Raw genomic sequence first — 13,128 nt, forward strand, 5'->3', positions numbered from 1 at the left:
CAGCAGTACTATTTCTCAATACAGATGACTACCGAGGTGCTTGGTTTATATCTCAATCTCCGGCAAAATTTGAGAAGAGAAAAAAGAGTGTACATTCATTTGAATAAGACATTACTCTTCACAATGGAAAAAAAAAAAAAAGGATTTCTTGGCTTAAAACAACACAGCTGTGTACATTTGCTAGTTAATGTCTGTGAGTCTAATACCTCATGGGAGGCAGCCCACCTGGTCTCACCTGGTGACACCCAGCCCACAGTTCCTGCCATTTTTCTCATTTCAGCAGGACTGGGTAGGAAAAGAGGTTCTGCTAGTAAATCAAGGCCATCTTATTGAAGCCCCCAAGTCCCAATCTCGGGAGATATAGAAGAGTCAAACCTCAGACCTTCACAGAACTAAACTCTTCTTCAGGGGAGAATACAGTTCAGAATTTATGACTTTGATGCAGACCAATAAATCGAACCCTTTCTCTGAGCACTAATTCCTACAAAATGCAGGATTTTTTTTTCTTGTGGAAAAACTGATTTTAATACATTTCTTGTGTAATACATTTCTTCCTTTAGTCAATCACATATTCATTTACTTTCATATTCACTTCTCCTTCCTCACCCATATGTATTCATTCATTTGTATTCATTCACATATTCCTGTATCAACTTATGTTTTATCAAGTCAGTCATTAACTAATTCATGACTCTCAATCACTTGATCATTTATGTTTTCACTTGTATTGTTTTTCACAGTTTTCTCATCCTTTGATTCTCCAGTTCATGTATTTGTTCATATCTTTTAATTCCTCATTCATTTAACACACACACACACACACACACACACACACACACACACTATCTTCGTGCAAGTTTCGTCTCTGCTAGAGCCACAAGCAGAGATAAGCAATGCACCCGTGACTCCTTCTCAAGCTTTGAATTATTTCCTTTGGCTTTGTCTTTCCCAGATCTCCACCTAGAGAATGCACTGGAGAGTCCATTCTGTAGCTACAGGTTTCTTAGTTCATAAACAGGGACAATATTTTTAGTAGCTTCTAGATGTCAGTCAGGCCAGACTTGGATCAAAATTCTGTTTCTTCGCATCAGACATTAATCAGCCCAGAAACGTGAACCTAGTTTTAGGGCTCAGGTTTTTCCTTCCTATTTAGGGAAAGCCCAGTTCCTTACTGCTGTGTGTTACCTCCATGTGAGTCTCTGCTACTCACATAACACACTTCACTTCTGACACTTCTCACCACCAAATGTGTGGAGACTTTTCCCCACACCAAGCAATTCTCTGCAACACTGGCTTGGTGTCCTGCAATTTAATTCAGTTCTGATGTTGTTTATCTGGAGATGTCTTCAGATCCCACAGATTAAGGGCTCAGTCCCACAAGACTGCCTTCCCTGACACCCATACACTTCAGACACCCGTTGTAAGCCCAGTTTATCACTTGTGCTTCTGACCAGTTGGCTATAGGTGGGAGTTTCCATTTGATTAATTTGCTAGAGCAGCTCACAGAACTCAGGGAAACACTTACGCTTTCCAGTTTAATACGAGATATCATAAAGGATACAGATGAACAGCTAGATGAAGACATACATTGGGTGAGGTCTGGGAGGGTCTCCAGTGCAGGAGCTTCTGTTGCTGTGGAGTTGGGGTGCATCACCCTCTCAGTGTGTATGTGTTCTGCAACCCCCATGCTCTCTGAACCTTGTCATTCTGTTTTTTTTATGGAGCCTGCCTTACATAGGCATAATTGATTAACTCATTGGACATTGATGATTGATTCAACCTCCAGCCCCGCTCCCCTGCTTAGAGATTGAGGGGTGGGAGGTACTGAAACTTCCAACCCTCTAACCTTGTGGTTTGTTGCCCTGGAAGCCAGCCCCCTTCCTTAGGTTACCTAAGGGATTTTGGAAAGTCACCCTATTAACATAACAAAATAAATCTTTATGGCTCTAATCACAGGAAAGTCCAAGGGTTTTAGGAGCTCTATGCCAATAAGAGGGTCTAAGACCAAATATATATATATATATATATATAGTTATGAATCAAAATATCACAGCCTCACAGGGCTCTCGCCCCCTGCCTTAAATGAGTGGGTCTTGATCATGACCTTGGTGGTGGCAGTATAGTCCCTGAGTTCTAGTATTTTCTTAGCCTTCAATTGATCTATGTCAAAAGAAGAATGTTTACCCTAAGTCCCTCCTCCATGATTATAATTATAATATATTATGTTATAATCCAGTACAAATGACAATTGGCTTGTTTAAGCTCAAGTCTATACTCTCAAAGTGCAAAGTATTTTTCTTAATAACCCACACAACTGGTAATCGTTTAATATTTGTCTTTACTGCTAGGGAGTGTCAGGAGGGGAAAATTTCTCCTCTACACTTCTTGGTTCTTTGGCTGGATTAATTAAATTGACACAAGACAGATTAACAGGTGAAAAATACAAATTTAATTTATGTGTATGGAGGTGTCAGAGAAATAGGACCTCCAAAGTGACCAAAGCAAGCTATTTATATAAATTATTTTAACAATTATTTGTGAAGATTTAACAAAACACAGGGGTTTGTGCTTAGGGTTGCAAACTAATGAAGAAGTAACAAAGTTTGTTTATACAGTTTTCTTAGCCTTGAATTCCCTAACTCTGGTGATAAGGATGCTTTCTATCCTCCTGGTGTAGGGAGGGTACCTTCAGATGGGAGATTTATTTCCTGCTTTCAGGGGCAAAGAAGAGGTTCAGAGCATTGTTGTTGTTGCTGTTTTTAATAGCATTTCACCCCACACCAGCTGTAACTGGTGTCAGTATGCCACTGTGGCATATCTTGGGGTAGGATGTCCTGACCCCCAGCAGGAGTAAGTTCTATGATGATAGCAACTTAGATGGTGCTATTCATCAATATATCCCTAGCCACTGGCATAGTGTTTGGCTACATGAATATTTTTCACAGATATAAGAGTAGCATGTGTTGTAACTGAGTAGATGCAAAAGGTCTAGGGATAGAAGATGTGGAAGAAATTCAGCATCTGAGAGGTGGGAGTGATGGGGAGGGTGCACAGAGGACATGACATTTCAGATGTGCTTTGAACATTAGTAGGAGTTTGCCAGGCGTGTGTGTGTGTGTGTGTGTGTGTGTGTGTGTGTGTGTGTGTTGGTTCCTGGTAAAGGAAACTGCATTTTCAATGATACAGAAGTGGTTGGATCATAGCGTATAGGGAGATGGGATTGGGAATGGGGAAATACTGGGTAAATGAGGCTGGGAAGACAGGCAGAGACCAAATCATGCAATGTGTAATCCATGTTAAGGATCTTGGACTTAATTCTGAGGGCAAAGGAGTGGCAAAGAAGTGATTTACAGATGGAAGTAAACTGGACAGATTAATTTTTAAAAAATTTTATTTTGGGAAGATCACCAATGACCAAAGCAAGACAAGATAAGGAGTTACAGCTCAGAAAATATACTATTTTGTCTGTTGGGAAATGTTGTCAGATACTAAAAACAGCTTAATGGGGCATTGTGAGCCATGCTTGTATCTAAGAACCACATTTCAGTCATAAGGGTGGGATCCATACTCTGTTTTACCTTGCCTCACCTCTCAAATATGTTAATCAGTACATCCTATCAATGTCACTCCCTAAATTTCACCTGCTTCCCTTTATACCTACTGCCATTTCCCTGGTTCTGACTCCCATCATCCCTAACCTGAGCTATTGCTACCACTCCTACACTATTTTTGGAGCCTCTTAGATCTTTCCCACTAATCTGTGTCCCCCACTCGTTGTTAGAGTGAACATTCTGAATGGCTTCTTTCCTGTTTAATATTTTCCAATAGCTTCCCGTCCCCTAGAAGATCAAGTCTAAACTCCATAGCGCACCTTGTTTCACAATGATGTCTCAGGTGGCTTCTCCAGCACAATTTCCCCCATCATTTGATCATTGTATTTTCAAAAAGCCAGTCAAATCACCTAATTAGGAGCTCCTTCCTTACTGTCTGCCATAAGAAATGGCCACCTACTCATTAATATTATTTTTGTATCATGCACACGTCTCTTACTATACATAGTTCACTGTTGATACTTATTTGTGTGCACCTACTAATTTTGTCCTCCTTGGAGAAAAACTATGTCTTATTATTTGTAAACACTGTCTGTTTAAATAGATGTCTCCCCTTCCTCCAATTTTTTTTAATGAGCACATAAATGAACAATGATTAAAAAAATGAAAAGAATGAATCAAAATAGAGAAATTGGGCCAGGTTCAACTAAGGTATTTAAAAAAATCATGTGTTCTGGTATTTTTGAGCAGAGTAATATTTTCAGCTTCTTGGAAAGGTGCAGAAGACCTTTTACTCATTATTACTCATCCATTATGAATTTCAGTATTAAAAATATAATATGGTCTGATGGTTTTACTGTTGATCAACTCTAAGCGTATATCTATTAATCCTTAGGGAGAGATGACTCACAGTGTTTCCAGTTATGCAGCCAGAAAGTACTTTGATTGGATAGTCACTGGGGTCAGGCCTGGAAGAGCTGAGAAATCCCAGTGTTTTCCCTCTATTCCCTACTAGCTTTTTGAATCTAATGAGAGCTACTTGGTCTCATCCTCCTATAAGGTAAATGTGGGTTCTCAAAACCAGATTAGGTGGGAAACCCTTCACAAACTGGGACTAATGACCTGAGAAATTCTATGACCAATGAACTGGGGACCTCTTCAGGTGCAATGGAGAATGTGGAAGCCACATAGGAAATGAAGAAAAACAGCTGAAAGTACTAAGAGAACGTTAGAAGGAAGGGTTGACGTGGCTGTGAGGATCAGCAGGTCTCTAGGAGGGTAACAAAATTGAGAGAATTGGGAAGAAAAGGCAGTTTGGTGTGGAATTTTAGGATTGCATGAGTGCGTACTCTCGCATATCCTCTCTATAACATTCTGGAGTTGACACTGGCTCCTACAGGCAACTGGTCGTTGAGGATGGACAAAGGATGTAGTCAGATGAGAATTACTCAGACTTGTTATGTGGAAGGTGCCCTACCCATCGCTGGAGGTCAATCTGTAGAAAGACTTTACATTGCCCTAAGTGAACTTTCCAACAACATAAGAGGTAGCTACAGCCATCCCCCATTTATAAGTAAGAAAAACTGAACTTGAATGAGGTTCAGTGGATGGTTCTCACCTAGAAAGTAAGAACTAGACTATCCCAGAGAGTCTGACTAGAAGAAAGGACGGGGAGGGCGTTTTCATGAATTAGTTTTTTCTTCTGCCTATGACACAATGAATCCTGAAAAGATGTTACATTTTTCCTTTCTGAGAGAGATTACTGGCGTGATGGAGAAGGATGCAGAGAATGGCATTGATCTGTTGGCCTTAACGGTGCTGTGGGGTCAGAAACTAACTGCTCCAGTGTGGCTGTTCTGTGTGACTTGGAGCCCGTCTTTCTCAATACCCCTGGATTCTTTCATCCTAAAAGGAGCTAACAAGGCATGACTCACTCCATCTTTAAGGCTGTTCCACGAATTGGGGATGTTCCCAGCTTACGTGGGATTATTGTCAAAAGAAGTGTTTTTATTTTCACGTATTCATTCTGTTACTGAGCTAATGCTGATCTGTTATCGTCACTGTAGCAAATGCTATGCAGACTCGACAAAAATATGGTTGGTGTGATGTAAAGTGATAGGAACAAAAATATAGAATATTTTAGGCACCAAAGATGACTTTTAGTTTGAATTGTATAATTTAATATCCCAAAATGACTTTGTACAACTTTGAAATCTTCCCATCATTGTGCATTGCATAACTACAATATGTATCAAATCCAGAGTACAAGATCTTTCTGAATTAGCACCCAATAGTTTAATGTGACTATAGAATATAATAGAATAAGCAATACTATAATTCATGTCTTCATTGAGACCCTAATTTTAATTAACTTTACCTATGAACCTTCTCCTGCAGATAGAACTGAAGTGAGACAAGCACACACGTCACTATTCATAAAATCATGTAAAAAATTCACTACATTCATTGATACTTTGAAACCCATATATTAGTTAAGAACCTGTGAGCTATGGTAATCCTTCCAGTTTACGGATGAAAAATTGAAGCCCATAGAGGTAAATTGATTTTCCACAAAACACTTTGTAACCACAGGATCCAGAATTTGAACTGAGTTTGAGTTCAATAATTTTTCAGCTGCATTTTGCCTATTTTCTTTGCTATAATATTTTACTTCTTTAGCATGTTTGCATTCCCTGGGAAAAAAAATTTGATCGGAGAAACTTATGGGAAACAGCACAATATTTAGGTGACTGAGAAGCAAATAAGAAATGATAATCAATTAAGATAGAATTTTAACAGATAATCCAAGCTGTATGCAGAAATTTGAGGCGTTAGTCTCACTTCTACATCCTTTGGATGTGGAATTTTACAGCAGTGGCCCTGCAATATGAATGTTTTCAGTGCTCTATTCATGCGTCAGCTCTAGAACTTTTTGGACTTTGTTCTTAGGTGCCCATCACAGAAACCCTGGAGATACTCTTGCTTACTGGCTTTCTGCCAGGGCTGACCACCAGCGTGACTTGGAGATGTTTCTCCAAATATAAATGATTAAGTCCCACCTGTGAAGATTCTGATTCACTAGATCACAGTGGCTTGAGCATCCTTAGAAGCTCTCACCCAGTAACTCTTTCAGTAGACCTAATTGAGAAACAATCCAGGAACACACACCCCGCTTTTCCATTTTGCAGGTAGCACAATGGAAACCAGGAGAGGTAAGAGTCCCTCCAAAATTCACAGAGTTTATTTAGCCTGTTGCTCAAGAACTCCACAATGTAAACTGTAATGACCACATGACCCTTGATGTTCTGGTCTCTCAAGATCATGTCCGGATACAGAAACCCACAGGATACAGAAACACACAGGATTCTATGCATTTTCAGAAAGTGTAAGTGGGATTTTAGCCTAGGTCTACAGATACGTATAGATAACCTACTTTGTCCTAAGGATTATGCTGGCTTCTTCTCTGGTTTTCCCTCCTTGGCAAATGACAGTTGATGCTCGGCCTCTACAGGGGTCTCAGGAGCAGGTGATAAACCAAAGGGAAACTGAAGCCTGAGTCCTGGATGGCATTTCCTCCAGAGAGTGGTGACCATCCACAGCATGAAGTTCCGTGGGACAAAGAGGGGCAGCTGCCACCCTAATAGCAATAACAGGTCAGTCCTCGTGGTCAGGAGCGAAGAATGAGAGGCAGAATTGGGGGAGATTTCTTAGGCTGAAGGCACGCAGGAGGCAGGAGACTTTCTTAAATCTATGCCAGCCCTGAAAGTTGCTCTCAGATGACTGAGCCTACGTGAAGAGCGCTGAGAACCAGAGATAAATAAGGAAAAAAATAGTCCTGCTTTCAAGAAATCACATTCTGCTTTGTTGCATAGGTACAAGGAACAGTGTTATGGGTTAATTAACAAAAGATTTCTGGTGAAGCTCTTCAGAGTAGGCCATGCCTGAGTATCACTGTGGAGGACGTTTTGTGGTTTACCACGCAGACATGGTTAGCAGAATGAGGGCATTCCTGGCAGAGGAAAAGCATATGCAAACTGCAGAGCAGTGTAGCAGGAGGATCTATTAAGAGAGCTACAAGTCAGTGCTTGTGCTCAGCGTTGAAACACAAAGAGAATTGTTGAAGAATGGAGAGGTACCTGGGTGATGTCTCCCGAACCACTTACATGCCATGTGAAGACATTCCCTCTGCTTCCTGTAAGCCACTGACTGGCAAGAATGCGGTGTTAAGTTGCACAGCGACAGAGCTGCTTTGGGGAATGTTAAGCTCCCTATGGGGGTCAGTATTCAAGGTTTTTAAGCATCAGACTAAAATTTATATGACTTCAAAGATCTTTTTCCAGCTATAAGATAGATATTCTATAATATCTATTTAGGCATGGTGGCCTTTCAAACCAGACAGCACTCTTGTGGATAAGATGAGAATGAAAAAGAAGAAATAAAAATAAAGATATAATGAGGTATAGGAGCAGTGGAAGATGCTTAACATCAACACTGGAATGGATGGTAACAGGAGTAGGGGAGAGAAAGCTAGTCCAAAACATTTTATCCTGCCTGAATACTCAAAAGTCTCTTAACTGTTGTCTCCCATTTATTCTTGTTTCTCTCCGATCCAAGATCGTACAGACATCTGTCATGTCCCCGTACTGAAGCCTGGGTAATTTGAATGAGAGGGAAACCAGGTGATGCCATCTCTCTACCCTCAATACTTTAATAGCTCCCTGTGATTCTTCATGACCAAACTATTTCACATGGGCTGCAGAGACTTTCATGTTCTGCCCATGTCTGTCTCCTCAGCCTCATTTGCTATCAGATTCCCCTACATTAGAGTGTCTCAGCATTGGTACTATTGACTTGTCAGACTGGATAATTCTTTGGGGCTGCCTAGGATACTTAGGAGCATCCCTGGTCTCTACCCACTAGATAGTACTCGCTCCCAGTTATGACAACTAAAAATTTCTCCAGCTTGCCTAATGTCCCTGGGGTTGGGGGAAATTCCCCTGGTTGAGAACTACCGGTCTAGACCTTTCTTTTCCAGGTACCTGTTCATTCAAATGTACCATGCTTCCTCTCATTACAAGACTTCTGAAATCACCACTTCCTTTCTCTGAAATAATCTCCCTCTCCCCACCCCTATGCCAAATGATTAATGTCTAATCATTGCTTCTGTCCAAGTGTAATCATTACTTCCTCCATGGAGCCTGTACTGATCCACCAATCACAGTGCTGTAATAACCCTTTCCTTTACGGCTGTATTTGTAGCCGTGTGTTCATCATTGGCGTCATCGGAATAATTTCTGACTTCCCCTCCAGGCAGTATACTTCATAAAAACAGGACCCTTGCCTATTTTTATTTACCATTATGTCCTCTGTACCTGGCATGGTAGAAACTCAGTAAACATTTATTCAATGAATGACTAAAAACTGAACAAAAGTTGCAATTATCAGGAAAGTAAAGCAGGACTTCCAGCCTCTGAAGTCAACGACTGTTTGCTGAGCACTGATTTTGCATTAAGCAGGATGCTGAGCCCTGGGACCACAGTAAAGAATATATACAGCCTTTGCCTAGGAGGCACAGCCTTGGGAAAGAAATTGACTTGTAAGTAGAAAGGAACGATATGTTATCCTAGGCGATCAGCGGAGGTCTGAACAACCTCAAGTTGGGTATATACAGAAGACTTCCAAGGTCTGCCTGTAGAGTGAGAAAAAGGTTTCAGAAAAAAGATAATTCTTGAGCTCAGACTAAAGGGTTAGACAGAACTGGCTAGATGGACAAGGGTAATGGGGTAGGCAGGTATTAGAGCTGGTGTGATTGGTGGGAAATTAGTCACAATAATGCTACAGGTGTACAGCAATCCAGCCAGCTGAGAATCTCCACACAGTTCTGAGAAATGAGCTTAAAGACTTAAGCAGGGATAGAGGCGTGAGAATTTCTTGTGTAGCCTCAGAAGTCTGTGCTTTCTCCTGGAGACAATGGGAGGTCAGAGAAGGATGGCAAGCAGTGGCGTGAATCAGATGTGCAATTTCAATGTATGAGCTGAATGCTTGACCAGTAGATAGAGAGAAATACACCTTCATAACTCAGGGTCTCATTAAAAATGTTTTAAAACTTTGAGTGGCTGTGGGCCTGGCACATAGCAACTTCTCAACAAGGAAAATCAGAATGCAAACTCAGTATAAGGTTCAAGAGTGTGTAGACTCTATTCTCACCAATAGGAGGGCAGAAGGCTTATTGCAACCAGTGAGTCCTTCTGGCCTCACTCCCATGAACCCATATTTGTTGTTAGTGGCAAGATATATACAGGGAGGTATAGGGATCAGGAGGCCAGTTCTAGACTTCAGAGAAAAAGAGGCAGACATAGGCATTTTCTGGACACTGCAGCATTCTGAAACCTGATGATTGAGTGTTTGTTTTCCCATTGTCTGCATTTCTGCCTAGTCCTCCAACATGAATAATTGTCAAGGTTTTGCTAGGCCAAAGTATATTCCAGAGAAATCGGATCTGCAATTTTGCAGAATTTCACAATGCCTTTTTGCAGTTCTGTGTCAAATTGTTTGTTTAAATCTAGTTTATTTTACCTTCTTGGTCCTGGACGTCCTATCAGCTGAAATATTTATATCATTGCCTCTTAGGAGTTGTGCCTTTTCCCTTGTTCTGTGAAAAAATGTGCTGACCTGTTCTATGTGTATATGAGTAATTGTTTTTATTTTAATTACTTGAGTGCCTGTGGAAGGAGCCTGAGTTGTCTGGCCCGTTCTCTCTTTGACCATTTCTTGTCTTGCTTTCATTCACTCCCTTTCGTGGAGAAAATTCTTGCTCTCATCACGAACAATGTCTTTGGAGACCATTTGAAGTTGAAATCTTCATGCTCAATCTAGCCTTTTGAAAGGAGATGTGGGAATCATAAAGATAAACGTACCTTACCACACAATGCAGAAATCCCCTTCTCCCAGCCAGGCTCCAGGATGCTGGAAGAAAAAAAAAAAACAACCCAAGCACATCCTTGCTGTTGTTCAGATCTTAGTTTTGAAAACAAGCTTCCCGCACAAACATACACACACATTCCTTATTACATATAGCATTCTGTCCTCAACTCACCCCCTTCTGACCTCATTCATTCATTCAACACAATTATTGAATATTCATGGTGTGCCAAGCAGTGAGCAAAACAGGCAAGTCTCTGCCCTCACAGAGACCACAGTCTGACGTAGAAAGCAGACATTGCAACAGTTACCACCATCATGGGGGTGGGGGGGAGGAAACTCTACAAAAGGGGGTGCTGTCTTGTTCCAGGAAGTCATAGAAATTATGCCAGGAGAAGTGATATTCAAGCTGAGGAAAGAGAGGAATGGATGGAGGAGACTAGCACCAGGGAGGAAAAATGTCCCAGGTTGGAGCTGGAATAACATTTGGTGAGATATTCAACTAGGGAGGTAAGGACCTAGATGGTATCTTTTAAAAATCTGGCTTCTACAACCATATGGTCAGACATACTTGTGCTCAACACCAGCTCCAACTCATCAGAGCTGTTTGATCTTGAGCAAATTGCTTAACCTCTCTACGACTGACTGTCATTATTAGTCATTATTAGTTCATAGGGTGGATGTAAAGGTTGAAGAAGTTAGAACATGTACATTGTGTACACACCGGCTGACACCTAGTAACATCTTGACAAATAATAGGTTGTGTTGTGATTATCATCATTATTATGTATTATTATCTTCACTATGCCTTCGTTATCTTTTCCACTGTTTTTTGGTTACTGTTGTTGTCCCGTCAAGTCAGGTGATTTGGGCTCAACATGTTTCTGGAAGCTAGCCAACCCTGGATCCCCTGTCTTCTCTTCTTCCCTCTCCATCTTTCTTTTTCTTTTTCTTTTCCTTTTCCTTTTCCTTACCTTCTCACCCCTGTGGTTGACACCCCACCATGGTTGGGCCCCAGGAACTGGACAATGGGTAATATAAAATAATGGAGTCCTGTGTATTATTAACTTCGTGCCGGGACCATGCTAAGAACAATTTCTGTGCACAGTTCAGTTGGAAATTCACGTTAGCATGCTCTACCACTTACGAGGGAAAATGAGCAGAGCGTAAATTATGGGTAAAATAATATTTCTCACTTAGCTGTCAGCATTGAAGAGATGTTTCCATTTCACTTTGGTAATGTGTCTCAATTTCTCTGCATTTCCATATTCATACTGCCATATCTGAAGTTAGGATTCATCTCTCATCCAAACTAGTGTGATATCATCCCCGATGTGCTCTTTCTTTCACTTTCTCTTTCTCTCTGACACTCTCCCTCTTCCTCTCCCCCACTTCCCCCCACCCCTCTTCTCTCCTTCCAAACTTGCCTGTTCCAATTCAGCTTCAACTGAAATATCAGAATGTTCTTCCTATAATATCACACTGATCACTATATATTCATGTTTGAAAACCTTCAAAGATGTTCTGTTTTCTGAATAGTAAGTCTATCAGGACACCTTGCACTGCAAGGAACAATAACAAACCTATCAAATTAAAAGGTAATGAGAATATATTGCTTCACTTACCTGAAAAACCCAGAGGTGATTTGAGCTTGGGCACAATTTGATCAGGACTTTAGCTCTGTTTCTCGGTTACTTTCTTGGTTCCTGTCCAAATGTCAGTCTTATTCTCTAGCTGGCTTCTTCTATGCTGGCAACATGTTTAAAGCAGTCATAGGTATCTTAAATCCACATCACACTATCCAGCTAGAACGAGACACACACAAGTCAAGGATTTCTTCCAGTTGCTCCATCTTAAGCTGTGGCCCCCACCTAGGAAGCAATCACTGACTCTGAAGAGATGTCATGAGCTCATTGCCTTAGATTTGAGATTAAGGGCATCTCTGAGTTGAACACTGTAGGAAGGCATGTGGGGTTACTGTATTCTGTTAGTTTAGGGGAATCAGTACAAACCCCTTGCCAAACAACATAAACCATGTGGATGCAATAGAGGGTGCAATAGATACCAGAAAGGCAAACCATGATGCTACCCCCCACCCCCTGAGGGTGTCACGCAAGACCTGTCACAGTCTAGCTTCAATCCGCAATTCCAGGTTCCCATCATTTTTATTCTTATATTACTCTTGCCAGACTGAATTAACTGCCCCAAGTTTCCATCTGTGCTTTTGCTCCAGATTGACTTTCTCTGTGGCATGCCAAGCTCCTGCCATTCTTCGCCACAGAGAACCCTCCCTATCCTTTTAGACCCACCTTGAATGCTCTCTCCTCATGGATCCTATGATATTTTCCTCCCTCTCCCTTCAGCTGTAGTGGAGTAAAAAACACTGAATTTGCCATCATCCAATTTGGGCTTGCCTGCGGGAGCTGTCCTGTCCTCAGAGGGTGACTAAGACTGTCTTGTTTCTTTGACTCTTTCTAGTTTCTTAAAGGACCTGATCTCTGTCTTTCATTTTCTTATCCAAGAAAGTACCAGTGCTTTGTTTTGGGACATTTCTCTTTAGGTCAATGATGTCACCTCTTATTTAAATACCTAAACCCTACTGAGTGAAATTTTTGAGCTAAAATTTTGGAAAAAATCTGGAGGGCTTCTTATTTTT

The sequence above is a fragment of the Monodon monoceros genome, unplaced genomic scaffold (assembly GCF_005190385.1).
Source record: "Monodon monoceros isolate NGI ecotype Baffin Bay Population unplaced genomic scaffold, NGI_Narwhal_1 Super_Scaffold_5, whole genome shotgun sequence".
NCBI classification, from domain to species: domain Eukaryota; kingdom Metazoa; phylum Chordata; class Mammalia; order Artiodactyla; family Monodontidae; genus Monodon; species Monodon monoceros.